The sequence below is a fragment of the Schistocerca nitens genome, chromosome 3, assembly GCF_023898315.1.
Source record: "Schistocerca nitens isolate TAMUIC-IGC-003100 chromosome 3, iqSchNite1.1, whole genome shotgun sequence".
Taxonomy (NCBI): domain Eukaryota; kingdom Metazoa; phylum Arthropoda; class Insecta; order Orthoptera; family Acrididae; genus Schistocerca; species Schistocerca nitens.
The window spans coordinates 515142786-515160990 of NC_064616.1; positions in this window are offsets into that span (position 1 = coordinate 515142786).

Consider the following 18205-nt stretch of genomic DNA (forward strand, 5'->3'; position numbering starts at 1 on the left):
GAGGCCATTACAGACAGAGCACAAGCTCGGATTAGGGAAGGATTGGGAACGAAATCGGCCATGACCTTCCAAAGGAACCATGCCGGCAGTTGCCTGAAACGATTTTAGGGAAATCACGGAAAACCTAAATCAGGATGGCTGGAGACGGGTTTGAACCTCTCTCGGTGTAATAAGTATGGAAATTTCAAGGTGGTGAAAAGGGTGTGCATGAGAAGCAACAGTCCGGTCGACCTTGCACAGCTGTCATCCCTCTCAACGAAGAGCGTCTTGATCAACTCATCCGTGCCGATCGGCGTATAATGAGCAGAGAATTGTGTGCAAAGCTGAATATCGGCTGTAATGCCTTGGAAACAATGTTGGAACATCTTGGTTATCGCAAAGTCTGTGCGACGTGGGTCCCGCGGATGCTTACAGAAGAGCAAAAAACTCTTCAAATATAAATTTGTTGGGACCTGCTGGGCCAATATGAAGCTGAAGGTGACAATTTTCTGAATAGAATCGTTACCAGAGATAAGACGTGGTGTCCCAACTATGAGCCGGAATCCAAAAGACAGTCCACGGAAGGGTGAAATGCGAATTCTCCATCAAAGAAGAAATTCAAGATAGCCATCTGCAGGCAAAATGATGTGAACAGTGTTCTGGGATAGCAAGGGTGTGGTTCTTTTGGGCGTGCTGGAGCCTGGAGAAACGATCAATTCAGCACTATACAAGACAACACTGACTAAGCTGAAAGCCTGAATTTCCAGGGTAAGGGCAAAGAAGAAGATCAGCTTTCACCTGCAACATGATAATGTCAGGCCCCACACCAGTTTTACAACCACGCATCTTATTGCAAAATTCGGCTGGATTGTCTTACGACGTCCACCATACAGCCCCGATTTAGCACCTCGAGACTTCCATCTCTTTGGGCCTCTGAAAGATGGACTACACGGCACATTTTCAAGACTCAGATGCTGTTGTCAAAGCTGTAATGAAGTAGTTAGCCTCAGCTGGTTCCGATTTTTACAAGCGCGACATGCAGGCTCTGGTTCATCATTGGCAAAAGGGCATAACGAATGGTGGTGACTATGTGGAAAAATGACAGTCTGTAGCTGAAATTTTGCTCTATTTAGCTCTGCTGTTGTGATTTATGTATCTCCTGTAGTTTCCCTGAACGATATTAGGAGGCATATTATTTTGGAACGACCCTCATAGTAAACGAATGAACTCTCTGTTTATATTACATGGTATTTTACAACCTGCTCCATTAAATTTCTATTTATATCTGCTGTAATGAAAATTACGCTAGTTCGTGATAGGTTATACATTTTGCGTTAGGAGATCAGCATTTTTATTTTTGCCGGCAGGTCCGTATCGCGTATGCTTCGCCTCTGGGTCTGTGGTTCTGTCAAAGTAAATTTGAACCCTAGTTCGATCTCATTTCTCTTGCTTTTAAGACAGCTGTGTTACTGACTGAGCTAGGGCAGTCTCAATGTAAACTTATAGTACCAGTATGTTTTACCTTATAGCAGAACAGATCTTTATGACACAGGCAAGCGTTCATAAAAGATTGTAAAAGAAAGGTAATCTTTTTAAAACGTATCGAGAATCCCCAGAAGACATGTACTATATTCCACCATTGATATGCACCCACAGATATTTTGGAAAGTCGGTGCCCTTCTACTTGGGCCATAAATGAATACCGTTACAGAGACTGACAGAAGCATCACAGCCATACGAAATAACTAGGATGGGTGGGTTAGACCATTTGACCTGACTCCAGCAGAGGAATGTTTTGTGTTGGCAATAATCAGTATGGGGAGATGATTGTTATGCCAAACCAGCGAGCAGTCACAGTCGCACAGGCAATGATCAGTAACTGAATACTTAAGTTTGAGGTGCTGAAGATGGTGATTAAAGATCAAGGGACAAATTTTACATCAGACTTGATATAGGAATTGTGTTCCTAGTTATGTGTGAAGAAACTGAGAACTAGTCCACTTCACCCACAATCAAATGGTAGAATAGAACAGGCACATCATATGAACGGAAGGATGTTAAGCTACAATGTGAACTCACACCAAATGACTGGAACCCATATCTTTCATTTGGTAGTGGCTGCGTACAGTTCAAAGGCTCACATAAATAGAGGATTGTCTCCATAGTAATTATGGTACATCTGGAAAATACCATCGAAATTTGATATGATTAGAGCAAGAATGGTGAGAGTAGTATGGAAATGATTGCAGGAGGTGAGCACAAAGAGAGTGGAGAGGCAGGAGGAAGCTGTGAAACGCACAGGGAGATGTCATAGAGCAGGCCAGTGGTTAATGCTACACACCGAGGGGTAAAATTAACAAATTCATCATGAGGTACTGAAGACCTTAACAAGTGGTTGAAACTGTGACACCAGTTAACATTAGGCTGCAATTGCCAACAAGGTCAACAGCAGTGCATGTTAGATGCCTGTGGTGCTCCAGAGTCAATCTCAGGGATAGTTAAAAAGGAGCCTCAGAAAAGTGCAAAGACATAGAAGTAGAGAAGTTGGCATGTGAGTACTGATGGACCTGTTCAGTAGATGCCATTCGCACTGAGGTCGAGGAAGTGACAGAGCTATTTTTATTGTGTTTATAGATGATTATCTGGGGTACAATGTGCGATGTGCCAGGGTGTAATACAAGACATGTCCAGGAAGTAAGAACACAATGGGTTGTGTTTATTTTATTTATTTACTTACTTATTTATTTATTGGATTGGTAACACTAACAAGGGGAGACCACGACGTTTGGGACGCGGATTTACTTGAAACTTCGTACACTCGTAGTACTCCATTAGGAAAACAAAATGTGTAAGCAGTAGCGCGTACTTCTCAAGCGTTATTGAGAAAACAGCAAGACAATTTCGGTCGTCAAATACACTCCTGGAAATTGAAATAAGAACACCGTGAATTCATTGTCTCAGGAAGGGGAAACTTTATTGACACATTCCTGGGGTCAGATACATCACATGATCACACTGACAGAACCACAGGCACATAGACACAGGCAACAGAGCATGCACAATGTCGGCACTAGTACAGTGTATATCCACCTTTCGCAGCAATGCAGGCTGCTATTCTCCCATGGAGACGATCGTAGAGATGCTGGATGTAGTCCTGTGGAACGGCTTGCCATGTCATTTCCACCTGGCGCCTCAGTTGGACCAGCGTTCGTGCTGGACGTGCAGACCGCGTGAGACGACGCTTCATCCAGTCCCAAACATGCTCAATGGGGGACAGATCCGGAGATCTTGCTGGCCAGGGTAGTTGACTTACACCTTCTAGAGCACGTTGGGTGGCACGGGATACATGCGGACGTGCATTGTCCTGTTGGAACAGCAAGTTCCCTTGCCGGTCTAGGAATGGTAGAACGATGGGTTCGATGACCGTTTGGATGTACCGTGCACTATTCAGTGTCCCCTCGACGATCACCAGTGGTGTACGGCCAGTGTAGGAGATCGCTCCCCTCACCATGATGCCGGGTGTTGGCCCTGTGTGCCTCAGTCGTATGCAGTCCTGATTGTGGCGCTCACCTGCACGGCGCCAAACACGCATACGACCATCATTGGCACCAAGGCAGAGGCGACTCTCATCGCTGAAGACGACACGTCTCCATTTGTCCCTCCATTCACGCCTGTCGCGACACCACTGGGGGCGGGCTGCACGATGTTGGGGCGTGAGCGGAAGACGGCCTAACGGTGTGCGGGACCGTAGCCCAGCTTCATGGAGACGGTTGCGAATGGTCCTCGCCGATACCCCAGGAGCAACAGTGTCCCTAATTTGCTGGGAAGTGGCGGTGCGGTCCCCTACGGCACTGCGTAGGATCCTACGGTCTTGGCGTGCATCCGTGCGTCGCTGCGGTCCGGTCCCAGGTCGACGGGCACCTGCACCTTCCGCCGACCACTGGCGACAACATCGATGTACTGTGGAGACCTCACGCCCCACGTGTTGAGCAATTCGGCGGTACGTCCACCCGGCCTCCCGCATGCCCACTATACGCCCTCGCTCAAAGTCCGTCAACTGCACATACGGTTCACGTCCACGCTGTCGCGGCATGCTACCAGTGTTAAAGACTGCGATGGAGCTCCGTATGCCACGGCAAACTGGCTGACACTGACGGCGGCGGTGCACAAATGCTGCGCAGCTAGCGCCATTCGACGGCCAACACCGCGGTTCCTGGTGTGTCCGCTGTGCCGTGCGTGTGATCATTGCTTGTACAGCCATCTCGCAGTGTCCGGAGCAAGTATGGTGGGTCTGACACACCGGTGTCAATGTGTTCTTTTTTCCATTTCCAAGAGTGTATATACCTGTGCGTGGCCGTTTTTACCATGAAGCGGCGGCAGAGGAGTGGGCGGCAGTGCTGCGAGGCGGTCACACACCAGAGCGCTGCGGGCGAGGCGCACACCGTGTGTTTGTGTTTACTTCGGCCGCTGTTAAGTGCCGTTTTCCTTGTAGACCACCATGGCGCACAACCATCGGAAGAAGACATTACGTTTCAACTTCTGTTCCGACTTCGCCCGACCCAAGGCCCTGGAGGTACAGTGATTTATTCGCGATGAAGTTAAAATACCACCGACGGATCTAATTTGTATCCACTTGTCCATAGTTAGCAGTACCGTCTACGTCAAAATGATCAACGATGCGGCGTGCGACAAGGTGCTTCAAGAGGCAAAACGTGGACTGCGCTTCTGTCATTCCGACGGCAACGTCGGACCCGTTACCGTCGATCACGCAGGTCTCGGCACACGGACGATAAGGATCTTCGAACTGCAGTTCGAACTACTTTCAGACGAGGCGCTCCGTACCTATGGCAACGTTCTGGAGCATGTTGCCGAACGGTGGGTACAATTTCAAACCTATCCCGTTTTAAACGGTTTCAGACAGGCCCGTATAGAGTTGCAGAAACACGTGCCTTCCTATCTACGTATCGGAGGCTGCCGTGCCATTATAATGTACGACGGCCAACCTCGGACCTCTTCCGGTTGCGGGAAAGAAGCTCATCTACGGTCTGAATGCATCAACGACGTGTCGCGCAGCTCCCGTTGTCGGAAGCGTCCGTCACACCTACGATGACCGCCCTAACGGTCACTTACGCAGCGGCTCTTGCCACTTCTAGAGTTTCGTCCAGTCCGTCCCCCGGTCCTTCCGATCCTCACGTCCCACCGTCCCAGTCACCTACGGACGATGCAGACATCCCACCTGACAACCTTGCCGCCGAACAGGCTCCCGCACCGGACGCTGAGGAGACCAGTACTCCTTCTCAACACCTGTTTGACAATTTCATTGTACCCACCGACGTCTTCGAACCAGGACGACGCTCCTCCTTGCCGTCGTCCGACACTGAGGAACACGTGCGCAAACAACGCTCGCCATGTAGGCGCAAACGCCGCCGCCGTTCACCCACGGGCTCTCAAACCGTTGCCACCCGCGACGACGAAGACGACACCCAACCAGCCGACATTTCCACGCAGAGATCGGCGGGCAGCTTTCACGATGAACAAGACGTTTCGCAGGACGGGACCACCATGGAGGTCGCCAACGCACAATGTAACGATCGGTGCGCAGGTTGAGACGCCTGTCTCCCCGTCGACAACTCCAGATCTTTCTCACCACGACGCAGTTACGATGGACATTGGACAGATCCACGGCACAGGAGTACGGGCCGACGACGTTGAGGAAGAGACGCCTCTTGGTGATGGTAGATGCGCGTCCGCCATCACTGAAACAAACGTCCCGATTCGCCACACTGAACATCAACTTGATCGGCACTGCACCCAAGCTGCAGCTCCTATCTGACATGCTTCAGGCCTCTGACGTCGACGTCGCCCTTCTTCACGAAGTACGCGTTGCCACACTACCACCAGTCTACGGCTACCACTCATACACGTCCACATGTGATCAATCAGGGCGTGGAGTGGCTTTCTACATACGTGAAGGAATCCCACACAAGGACACGACAATCCTTCCCTGTGGAAGGGGCACGGCTATTACCATTTTCGACACGCGCATCATCAATATCTATGCTCCGTCTGGCTCCACGAACCGTCGGCAGCGGCCCACTTTCTTCGGACATGACGTGGCGCCCCTGTTTTCTGGACGCTATGATCGCCTTATCATGGGAGGCGATTTCAACTGCGTCCTCCATCCGCAGGACCAAATGCCTGGTTATTCGCCATGCCCGGCGCTGCTCACCTTAGTAGAAGATTTTCATCTAGTGGACGTTTGAGAGAAAATTTATGGAAATACCCCCAGTTTTACCCATTATACAGAAAATTCTGCGAGCAGACTGGACCGGTTTAATGTCTCTGCCCACTTTGGCAACGCAGTCGCCCAAGCTGAACGATGGCCCCTTGCATTTTCGTACCATTGCGCCGTCATTTGCTCCCTGGCTTTGCACCTCAGTCAGTATGGCGCAGAAGAGGTTACTGGAAACTTAATACTTCCCTCCTTAATGATCCACACTGCCGACAATGTATTGCCACTACATGGGCGTCTTGCGAAAGACGCCTCCCGCAGTACACATCCACGTTCCATTGGTGGCTCAAATGTGCCAAACCTGCGATCAGAAAGGTCTTCATGCAATTTGGCATGGAAGCAGCAGCATGGCATCGAGACACCACAAATTTTCACTACGCCGTCCTCCGTGAGCTGGATGCGCTCCCTCCATCATCCGAAACCCTTAGGGAACGACAGCGTACTAAAGCTTGTCTCCTCTCTCTCCATCGTGCACGACTGCATGGTGTCGTGGTGCGTTCCCGACGACAGGATCTCCTCCACGACGAAACACCATCCACAATCCATGCCGCATCCGACCATCGTCGTTCACGTCGACTTTTCGTCCCCAGCATCACGACCTCCGACGGTGTTCACCACACAACACATGCGGCAGTGGTGTCTGCCTTTGCTGAACATTATCGACAATTTTATGACGATGAACCGATGGCAACACCACTTCCTGATGACCTCCGTCCTTCCCCTGACCGGACCCTCACCGCAGCAGAGTCAACGTCCATGATGTATGCAATCGCCGCAGAAGAGGTGGTAGACGCGATCGACAAGGGGCCCAAGAACAAATCACCAGGACCAGATGGCCTCCCCGTGGAGTTTTACCGGGCGTTCACCACGTCAATGCCTCCTCGCTGGACGGAAATGATTCAGGAACTCTTTACTCCGTCCTTCCCAATTCCACCTGAATTCGTCACTGGCATTCTTCTACCTATGCCTAAGCCGAAGGGAGGGTCTCATGTCTCTGCAAAACGCGCCCTTACATTGATGAATGCAGACTATAAAATCTATGTACGCCTCTTAGCAGCGCGCATACGTACCGTCTTACCTACGGTCCTTTCACCGGAGCAGACTGCACATGGTTGTGAGGCCACCTTACAAACAGCCCTATGAGAATCCCGTGACCTCATCGCGCTGGTGACAGTTTGTCGCCTTCGCGCAGCACTGGTATCCATCGACTTCACGAGTGCCTTTGATCGCATTCGACACACATTCCTCCTCATGGTGACGACACGTATGGGGTTCCCAGTACTTTTTGTCGATGCCATTCGCCGGCTAATACTTCCCGCGCTCTCGAAGGTATAAGTCAGTGGGAGGTTTGTAGGGCCGATTCCTATACGCCGCTCTGTGCGTCAAGGATGCCCTATGTCTACTTTACTATATGCCATTGCAATTGAGCCCCTCATCACTGGTCTTACATCTAGACTGCAGGGTCTCACTTTACGTGACTGCACCTTTCACTGCAGGGCTTATGCGGACGACTCCTCTTTCTCACCTGCTTCTCCACGGAACTCAATGACGCCATCCAACTTATCCACTAGTATGGACGTCTTTCTGGTAGCATTCTTAACGTCTCTAAATCGACTATGATGCACATTGGGCAAGGCCTCCCGGCTATGGTGCCGACGCCACTCCCAGTCAGTACCACCCTTCGTTACTTGGGTATCGAATTTACGAGCTCCACACACCGCACAGTGGCCCTCGCTTACCGGCGGCTTTTGCAGTCGATTCGGCACCATGTCCGCTGTCAAGTGCACCGTAACTTAAACCAACTCCAACGTGTGTCCTATGTCAACATGTATGTCGCCCCTAAACTGGTACACGTCGCCCAGATCCTCCCAATGCCGTCACTCCTTGGTCGCCGCATCCAATCAGCCTTTGGATATTTCGTGTCAGCAGGGGCACTTTTCAAAGTCCGTTACAATACTCTAACACTGCCTCCTGCAAAAGGTGGCCTCGGACTCGTCAACGTGCGGGCACAATCTTCTGCACTCTTTGTCCACACTATGTTGCGGCACTGGCGGGGGCCGGTTCCGACCTTAATACGCAGTCTCTTAGATATCCTCCGACCAGCTTCTCTCAATCCACCGATCAACGTGGCACCCATTTCTCCATTATTGTACCACGTCGCCAATTGTTTCATAGAACTCAGCTACATTCGGGCCGATCTTCCAGTCACCCGTCCTCCCTGTACAAAAGATTATTATGCTGTCCAACCTTTGCGACCCCATGGTGCTACAGGACCCTGACATTAACTGGCGAACGGTTTGGGGGTGTGTGCATGCCCCCTTTTTACCGTCGTCTGTGTCTGCACTCTGATATGTTTTAGTCTATGGCAAATTCCCGACTAATAGTCGACTTTATCGCATAGGACTGGCCACCTCCTCACTCTGCCCTGACTGTCAGCTCGAAGACACCGACGAGCACCGTCTTACGTGTCCCCTCAAACGAAACGTATGGCTCCTCATCCAACGAATCGTGGGCTTTTACCTCCGTGCCCCGCCAACGACGGTAACCCCAGATTTCTTGTTGTTGTACCAGACATTTCACTACCCTCTTGCTAAGCACCATACACTCATCTGGGTTCGAGGACAGGCTTTAGAATACTTCTTTCAGAGTGGTCTGCATACAGTCCTTGACTTCTGGTACAAAGTTGTGACCGCGCATAGCACCCTCACCCGAAAACCATCTTACCGACAAACTTTTGCCGGTTACCTCCGCAGCGTCTTCCTTGACCCCCCTCAAAGCTGGGGTGTGCCATGCCTACCCATCACGTGATGCAACACCCTTGTCCACGTTCTCATGCATACACAAAAAAAGAATATGTTATATTTTGTTGTTCAAATGGTTCAAATGGCTCTGAGCACTATGGGACTTAACATCGGAGGTCATCAGTCCCCTAGAACTTAGAACTACTTAAACCTAACTAACCTAAGGACATCACACACATCCATGCCCGAGGTAGGATTCGAACCTGCGACCGTAGCGGTAGCGCGGTTCCAGACTGTAGCGCCTAGAACCGCTCGGCCACTATATTTTGTTGTATTTAATATTTTTCTAATATTTTTGTTTATCTAACAATCATCTGGCTATGTTTAAATGGTACCTTGAAGAACTGTTGCATTGTGTATATATAAGAAGACAGAATATGTTTTTTTTGTATTTAATGTTATTCTAATACTTTTGTTTAACTAACAGTCATTTGTATATGTTTAAATGGTACCTTGTAGAGCTGTTGCATTGTGTAAAAAAAAAAAAAAAAAAGTGAAAAAGAAAGATAGAAAGGGTAGCGTTCAAGCCCCATAATTGCTAGGTCGCTGGATCGAGTCCCGTTCGTCAGTTTTTTTTATTTCTAACTCAGTCATTTTATTTACTATTTATATTACAATTGATATAATGGGAAAAATAAGTTAATCGGATGAACTTTTATTAAATTTAGAATGTTATTTGACAGTCTACAAATTTTTACTATCATAAATAATATAATATTCATAACTATCGACTAGTAAACGACCAAACGCATAAAGTGATACTGAAAATGTATGCTTGTCCGTGTCTTCGAAATTGTTCGTATTTAATCGAAAAAGAACGAGAAATTGCTTCTCGTGAAGACGCTATTACAATACACTCGATACTGCATGATCAATTATCAGCGCCGTTATTTGAGGAAATGCTGCGTTATGCATTGTTTGCTTCCAAATTATCGGCTGAAAGAGAGGTTTTTGAAAATGTTAACGAGGTTTGTTTTTCCACGGGAAACCTCAAAAGACCTTGCGTATGCGGAAACAGAATTTACTCAATACAGCTGGTGCTATTTAACTATATGTTTTTACGAAAAATACCATCCTGACATTGTACTCGTAATGTCGAAAGTGATGATTAATTGTACATCTTTCGAAAGCCCTCTGTGCCGGTCAAAACTTGGGGGTAATACGTAGTTTCGGGCTCCTTCCAGGTATAAGGGATTTCTCAAATCACGGACAAGCGTACATTTTCAGTATCACTTAATGCGTTTGGTCCTTTACTAGTCGATAGTTATGAATATTATATTATTTGTGATAATTAAAATTTGCAGACTGCCAAATAACATTGTAAATTTAATAAAAGTTCATCCGATTACACGTATTTTTTCCCATTATATGAATTGTAATATAATTAGTAAAGAAAATGACTGTTAAAAAAAACTGATGAACGGGACTCAATCCACCGATCCAGCGATTACGGGACTTCAACGTTACCCACTCGGCTGCCGCCGCTTCGTGGTAAAAACGGCCACGCACAGGTATATATTTGATGACCGAAATTATCTTGCTGTTTTCTCAATAACGTTTGAGAAGTACGCGCTACTGCTTACACATTTTGTTGTCCTAATGGAGTACTACGAGTGTACGAAGTTTGAAGTAAATCCGCGTTCCAAACGTCGTGGCCTCCCCTTGTAAGTGGCAGGAGGGGACCCGACCAGAGTGAGTGTCATAGGAACACGTAGTTGTGAACTCATGTTGTAGTGTCTAGTCGCATGAAAGATGTTGGTAAGTAATCCCACCATGTGCAAGCCACATGCTGTGACCTGCTTCCTACTAACAGAAGTAATAACACCCACTGAAATTTTTTCTCAAATCAAAACGGTTTATGGCGCAGATTTTATGAAGAGAACGAATGTGTTTAAATGGTGTAGGGAGTTAAGTTGAGACAGAAGAAATGTTCATGACAAGCAGAGGAATGGAAGACCTTCCATTTTGACGATGAGTTGGTGCAAAACATCGAGCAAACTAGTCGTGAAGACTGCCGATTGACAGTAGTTGAAATTTTTGCGATGTTTCCACAACTCTCCAGAACTCTCTTATGTGAGACACTCACAGACATGCTGGGATACGAGAAACTGTGTGCAAGATGGGTCCCAAAACAGCTGATGGAGCAGTACAAGGAAAATCGGGTCAACAGCACCCATAAGTTTCTTTAATGCCATGAAGGTGAGGATTTTCTGAGTGTTTTGGGACCAAAAAGTCATCATTTTGGTTGAATTTCTGCCTCATGGGGAGACAGTCAGTGCACAAAGATATTGAGAGACCCTAAAAATACTGAAAAGGAGCGTTCAAAACGAAAGGAAGGTAATGCCGGTGATAGGAGTGTGCTTGCTGCATGACAATGCCTGTCCTTATACAGTGTTAGCCACCAAGATGTTCTTGGACTCATTTGGTTGGGATGATTTGAACTGCTCCCCATATTTCCCTTACTTGGCGCCTTCAGATTATCATCTCTTTACCTCTCTGAAGGCGAACACAAGTGGAATTAAATTTTCAACCAATGAGCAGGTGCAGAAAAAGGTTCTGAAGTGGGGAAAGGAGCCAACAGGAGAGTTCCTCGAGGGGGCATAAAGAGGCTTGTGCCACAGCTCACCACATGCATTCAATAGGATGGTGATTACGTGAAAAAATAGTCAACAAGTGTATCAACAATGTACAATGTCTTAACTTTTTTCAAATATATATAGTACACTTAGTTTCTGAACGTACCTCATACAGTGAAATGAATAATTTTTTGTGTTGGAGTAAGGGCTGTTTTAACTTTCTTTGTATGTGAGTGTTGACCAGTGGCAGCAGCCTTCTGATGGGGAGGTAGGACAATGAAAGTCCCTGTTCTCTTGTTGCTGTACACCAAGGTCAAGCACAGGAAATGTGCTAGTCATGGCAGTGCTCAACCTCTTTGCCTGGAGTGAAGAGGGCACTGCCAAATCAGCACCTGGAGAGTGGAGATATTTTTGTCAAACAAGAGGATGTGGTGATTACCAGCCAACAAAGGATTCTGAGTTATTTTTTTAAGCATGGCAATTCCAGAATGAAGTGAGAAGGCTCGAGGACGTGTTTTGTGGGCTTCAGCGGGGAGCCTAGAGCAGATTTGTGCTCGGGGAAGTCTTTGGGAAATGTGGGAAGTTGCGTAAACTGTATGAACCGTTACAAGAACAGATGCAGCAATCAGTGGAGGTAGAGCTGCATTTGATAGACTGACGGAAGAGGGGTTGTATAGATGCTGGGGGAAGAATTTTGAAGACTGTGTTTGGAACAGCAGATGCCAGTGGCATCAGAGAATTGAACAATGTTGTAAAGGTGGTGATCAAATTTTCATAGAATAGCAAGTCAGTGGTGTATTGGCATACCACGCTGTTAGCAAGCTTGAAGAGCGTACAGTAATCACGATATCGCAATCATGCAAGTGCAGGTGGATGTGTTGGATGGAAGAGTAACTGTGGCAAAGCTGTGAAAATCATTAACAGACAGTGTATGGGACACATTGGGAGCCATAGAGAAGTTTGTACAATTGAGAACAGTGAGTATGTTGTTGATCTTTGAAGAAGGGGAAAGACATGTGATGGTGACAGAAAAGACGCTGCAGCATTGCCAGAGGGAGATGATTACAATATGTCCAGCCTGGGTGACTCAAATTGGCGTGTGCACAAGCACAGTGGAACTATTCATGGGCTGAATAGGATGACAGTATTATATAAGGGACACAGAGAAACCTAAACTTTATATCGAGCAAGTGGGCTTAACTGGATTTATTTCATGTACAATAACATGGCAGTAGTGGTGAACTGCTGTGAGCATGAAAGGCTCATAGAAACAAGGTGGATGTAGCTGAGGAGTATTGGGTTGTTGATTAATGGGACAGCATGTGACACAATGTGGCTAACCTTCCATCTGACAGCCATGATTATGCGAATTATCCAGTTGAACATGACACAGCCACATTTGTACTGAACAGATGAATCACCAGAGGTATTCTCAGTGCAGAAGCTAACCTTCCTGAACAAGGCACTGAAACTGAACCTGATCCAGCTACTGAACCAATGAATAGCCACGCAAGAAGAGTGGATTTCAGCAAAATAGTTGATGCAGCACAGGGAAGCGCAATGACAAGTGATCATGATGTTGAGCGTTGCAATACCTTGCACTGCAGCAGTCGCCCATCAGTCCAAAGCACTGGTACTATAGATTCTGGTAGACTGGATGCCTAGAGCATGAAAATGAATGAATATGGAGTACTGTATTTATTTATTTATTTTTATTAAACATGTCAAGTTCCGTAGGACCACATTGAGGAGCAAATCTCCAAGGTCATGGAACATGTCAGTCCATGAAATTACAACATAAAAGTATAACAGATAAAAATAAAATGTTTATGAACCCAAATCCACAAGTTTAAGTAAACGCAATCAACAACAGAACAAGAATCAACTTACTTTTTCAATGAACTTCTCGACAGAATAGAAGGAATGACCCATGGGGAAACTCTTCAGTTTCGATTTGAAAGCACGTGGATTACTGCTAAGATTTTTGAATTCGAGTGCTACCTTATTGAAATTAGATGCAGCAGTATACTGCACACCTTTCTGCACAAGAATTAAGGAAGTCCGACCCAAATGCAGATTCGATTTCTGTCGAGTATTAGCTGACTGAAAGGTGCTTATTCTTGGGAATAAACTAATACTGTTAACAAGAAATGACAGTAAGGAATATATATATTGAGAGACCAATGTCAAAATACCCAGACTCGTAAACAGGGGTCGACAATAGGTTTGTGAACTTACACCACTTATTGCCCCAACTGCGCGTTCCTGAGCCAAAAATATCCTTTTAGAATGGGAAGAGTTACCCCAGAATATAATACCATACAACATAAGCGAATGAAAATAAGTAAAGTAGACTAATTTCTGTGTCAAACGATCACTCAGTTCAGATACCGTTCGAATAGTAGAAATGGCAGCATTAAGTCTTTGAACAAAATCCTGAACGTGGGCTTTCCACGACAGTTTACCATCTATCTGAACAGCTAGAAATTTGAACTCTTCAGTTTCACTAATCATATGGTCATTCTGTGAAATTAAAACGTCACGTTTTGTTGAATTGTGTGTCAGAAACCGCAAAAACGGTGTCTTACTGTGATTTAGCATTAGTTTATTTTCTAGAAGCCATGAGCTTAGGTCATGAACTGAACTACTTGAAACCGAGCCAATGTTGCACACAACATCCTTTACTACCAAGCTAGTGTCATTAGCAAGCAGAAATATTTTAGTTACCCGTAATACTAGAGGGCATATCATTTATGTAAATAAGGAACAGGAGTGGCCCCAACACTGATCCCTGGGGCACCCCCCCCCCCTCCCTCCCTTGACCATACCACTTTCAGACTCCACATCGCGGCCATTTTCAACATTGTGAATAATGACCTTTAGCTGTATGTTGCGAAAGCAGGAGGTGAACCAACTGTGAGCTACTCCCCATATTCCATAATGGTCCAACTTCTAGAGCAATATCTCGAGAGTGACACAATCAAATGCCATAGTTAAATCAAAAAATATGCCTAGCGTTCGAAACCTTTTGTTTAACCCACCCAGTACTTCACAGAGAAAAGAGAATACAGCATTTTCTGTTGTTAAGCGACTTCTAAAGCCAAACTGTACATTTGATAGCAAATCATGTGATATAAAATGATCAATTGTCCTTACATATACAGCCTTTTCAATTATTTTAGCAAACACTGATGGCAAGAAAGAGGTCTAAAACTGTGTACATTATCCCTTTCTCCCTTTTTATAAAGAGGTTTACTACTGAGTTCTTTAATCGTTCAGTAAACTGACCATTCCTAAAGGAAAAATTACAAATATGGCTAAATACGGGGCTAACATATGTAGCACAGTACTTTAATATTCTGCTAGGCACCAAATCATAACCATGAGAGTCCTTAGTCGTCAGTGATTTAATTATTAATATATGCAGCACAGTACTTTAATATTCTGCTAGGCACTAAATCATAACCATGAGAGTACTTAGTCTTCAGTGATTTAAATATTGACTCAATCTCCCCCTTGTTTGTATCACAGAGGAGTATTTCAGACATCAATCTTGGAAAGGCATTTGCCAAGAAAGTTGTATGATTCCTTGGAGAAACTAAATTTTTATTTAATTCACCATCAATACTCAGAAAATGATTGTCAAATGCTGTGCAGATCTCTGATTTATCAGTAACAGAAATATTTTTACTGCGAGCTGACTTTATATCGTCGACCTTTTGCTGCTGAACAGACACTTCCTTCACAACTAACCATATGGTTTTAATTTTATCCTGTGAATTAGCTATTCTATTTGCATATCACATACTCTTTACCTTCCTAATAACACTTCTAAGCACCTTACAATACTGTTTATAATGGGCTACTGCAGCTTGATTGAGACTACTTCTAACATTTTGGGCCGGCCACGGTGGTCTAGCGGTTCTGGCGCTGCAGTCCGGAACCGCGGGACTGCTACGGTCGCAGGTTCGAATCCTGCTTCGGGCATGGGTGTGTGTGATGTCCTTAGGTTAGTTAGGTTTAAGTAGTTCTAAGTTCTAGGGGGACTTATGACCACAGCAGTTGAGTCCCATAGTTCTCAGAGCCATTTGAACCATTTGAAAGCATTATATTTATCATCTATGTTATTGGAACTATAAACATCCTGCCACTCTTGTTCCTAGGCAGGGTTTCAAAAACTCTCTATTGCTTTTGGATTAAATTTCCTACATAGTTTGTAATTATATGTGACATTTGTTTGAGTACAAAAGCCTTTGAGTGTTAAAATTTGTACATTATGGTCTGAGAGGCCATTCACCCTTTTACACAGTCTACATCAAATCATATAAATTTAGGAGATCTACCAACATCCTTTTTCTAGCACTATCATACACAAAATTTATATTGAAGTCACCACATATAACTAATTTCTGGTACTTCCTACAAAGTGAATCAAGATCCCCCCCCCCCCTCTAGCTTGAGCAGAAATTCTCTAAAGTCAGAGTTAGGGGACCTATAAACAACAACAATTAGAAGTTTAGTTTCACTAAATTCAACTGCGCCTACACAACATTCAAATATCTGCTCAGTACAGTGCCATGATAGGTCTATGAACTCAAATTGAATACTGTTTTTTGTAATGTACATAGCCACTCTGCCACCCTGCAAGGAACTCCTTGAAAAACAGCCAGCTAATCTTTATCCTGGTAAAGGAAGCCTTTGAATTGTCAAAGGTGCACCTCTAACACCAACTACTACAGGAATTTTTCCATGAGTGATCCCACCACCACCCACTACACTGTCACCTATAAGCTCTGCCAGTCTCCCCTTCCCATACCTATTGAGGCGAAGGCCATACCTATTGAAACATAATCTGTTGATAGACTCAACTGGCACCACTGAAATATGACCCATGCCCTCTGCCATCAGCACCTTCTCCAGCCCTATGTTAATGTAACTAACAGCCACATTAAGATGAGGCTGAAACAATTGCATGAAATGCACATTAGAGCCACTAGTTTGAGTAGCTATCTTTACCAGGTCACCACCTACATCATGTTCCCCGTCCATATCAAGACTGTTCCCTGCTCCACCCACTATCACTACCTGATCTTCCTTTGTAAAATTCCTACATAACTCCCCTCTGCTGTCAGTCACCTGAGCCAACCCTGCACTAGGCTTCACGATTCTGGTGACCTGGTACTCAGTCTCCAATACTTCCTGCAACTGCTGGCCCACACCTCTATCATGTGAGCTACCTAGCAGCGGAACCTTCTTCTTTCTGTTTGACTTTGCAACTAACCTAGGCCTCCTAACTGCTGAGGACTGATGCATGTTCCCTACATCTACAGCTACAAGAGGCTCCGCTTCACTCAGCTCTGACAGTTGGTCAAATCTATTGCATATACACAAAGTATAACTGTCTGAATACCTCCTTCCACTAGCTGCCTTCTTGCCAACTGCCAGTTCCCATTTACCACCACCCTTCACCCTCCTCAACTTATCTAGTTCCTCCTTTGTACATTGTAACTGCGCCTGAAGGGCACATGTCTTATGCTCCTGCTCCTCTGCCAACTTATTTCTACTACAGATTCTGCATTCCCAGAGAGGATCTCGCTAGAATGCCCACTGGCTTCCTCTGGCTTCCTGGCTTCCCCACTGCATTCCCCCCCTCCCCCATTGAATATATTTTGAACTAATCCCACACCGTAATCCACTACTCACAAACCTACAGCAGAGCCCACACTTCTCACTCATGGTAAAATTTTACAGTTATTGAAAAAAACTATACGTCTACTATAACTAAGTTCATTGACATCAGTAGAACTATTTATAGAACTCAAAATAGCAGTCTCAAAATTCTCTGTCTACTAAAAAAGCAACTTTTCTTATTAATACTACTACACCACAGCTAATACCAATACCAACAAAACTTCACAAAATTATTAGCTAAAACCAAAAATTCAAGCAGCCACTGGAACTCTCAATGAAGTTAAAACACTGAATGAAAATTTTACTGAAATATTTCATTAGAAACAATAAGAAACATCAGCTGAAAACTAAAGCACAATATTTACTAAACGACTTCAATGCGCCAAAAACTCTAAAAAAAACAGCGTACGAACGTTCCCAAAAGTTTATTAAATTGTTATTTATCATGAACAGCACAATACACCATTTAATAGTGCAAAAATAACTTTGTCAGTACTTAGCTTTATACCCACTACAGCTGCAATTGCACGCACAAGATGTAAACACACTACTGAGGCGTGAGGCTTGGAGGTACGACATAAACACACTCATGAATAACAGACCAGTTGGGTCAGTAACACAGGAAGAAAGACTGAGATTAATGAAAATCCACTAATAAGTTACTTTTACAGCAAATATTAACACAAATACACTTTAAAATAAGTAACTGAAGAATACAACTTTATAAAATAGTGAGACTATTGATGATAAATGTATTTTCTACATTTTAAGGGGATACGAGGCAACAGAATGAGCCATAAATGTTTGCAAAGAGAACAGCCAAGTGTGCATAACTGACATACTGTAGAAGACATGACGTGACTTGC